Below are 1,422 nucleotides of genomic sequence, written 5' to 3'. Positions count from 1 at the left end.
CTCTCTCTCTCTCTCTCTCTCTCTTTCTCTCTTTTGCCAGTTAGCAAGGCTCTCTAATCTCTCCTCGCGTTCTCTCTCTCTCTCGTACCATCGTGCAGATTCTCGTTCGTTCCTCCGCTCCCTCCCCTCCTCTCCTCTCGTCTACAACGAGACCGTCCTTCTCTCTTTCCCTCTCCCTCTTACCCTCTTTCATTCTTTCTTTCTCTCTCTCTCTCTCTCTCTCTCTCTCTCTCTCTTTCTATATCGCGCAAAGAAGACCGAGCCAGAAAACCAACTCGAAATACGCGAATGATCGTGCTCTTATTGGCCGGACAGACGCCACGTGGGTGCCCCACCGACTCCCGCCTCTGTTTCCGATTGGTCGATTTTCGCACGTCGGTTTTCTCAGCCAAGCCGAGCGCGCTCCGTTCGTTCGTTCGTTCGTTCGTTCGTTCGCTCGCTTGCTCGCTCGTTCGCTTGCTCGCTCGCTCGTTCGTTCGCTCGCATATTATTCCTCTCTCTCTCTCTCTCTCTCTCTCTTTTTTTCTAACGCACGTCCACGTCGCTTTTTCTTCTATTTCTTCCTCCTCCTCCTCCTCGTCTTCTTCTTCCTTCTCTTCTCTTTCTTCTTCTTCTTCTTCTTCTTCATCTTCTTCTCTTCTTCTTTCACGTTCCTGCATAGCGCGTGAATGCGTGAGTACGTACGTGAGTACGTTCGTGAGTGCGTAGATGAGCGCGCGCGCGGGATCGAGCGAAGCTGCACGTGATCACGTGCTTATGCGTAAGCGTACTCGCGCGCGCGCACACGCACGCCTTCTTTCCATCTCTCTCTCTCTCTCTCTCTCTCTCTCTCTCTCTCTCTCTCTCTCTCTCTATCTTTCTTTGCCCGTTGCGAGCATTGGACCTCTGCAGGAATCTACCGGGTGTTTTTGGCGAACAACGTTTTCAACGACGTCTTCCATTCGTCCTCGTTTCTTTCTTCCTTCTTTCCTTCTTTCCTTCCTTCCTTCCTTCCTTCCTTCCTCCATTTTTCTATCTTCCTCGTACATTGTTCGGTGTTAACACACTCGAACTCCCTTTGCAAGAGAAACATACTGCTACTATTATTATTGCCACTAGCTCGCTACTAGCTACGAGCTAGTTGCTGGCTAGCTAGTTGCTGCTAGCTACTTGCTGCTAGCTGCTTCTGTTACCGTTGTCCTTTCTTACGAACTTGACAAGGATCTCGAGAGTCGTTTCAACTCTTTTCACTTACTATATTCCCATGGCATGGTAGCGACCGCTTTTCCTGAATAGACGAGGAGACATAGGGGAATAGATTTTAGATTCCTTTTACTTTTTTTCTTTCTCTTTCTTTCTTTCTTTCTTTCTTTCTTTCTTTCTTTCTTCCTTTTTTTCTTTTCTTTTCTTTTCTTTCTTTCTTTCCTTTCTTCTCTTTTCTTT

The sequence above is a fragment of the Vespula pensylvanica genome, chromosome 22 (genome assembly GCF_014466175.1).
Source record: "Vespula pensylvanica isolate Volc-1 chromosome 22, ASM1446617v1, whole genome shotgun sequence".
NCBI lineage: Eukaryota > Metazoa > Arthropoda > Insecta > Hymenoptera > Vespidae > Vespula > Vespula pensylvanica.
The sequence above is the reverse complement of the archived record's forward strand: the minus strand, read 5'-3'. Positions refer to the sequence as shown.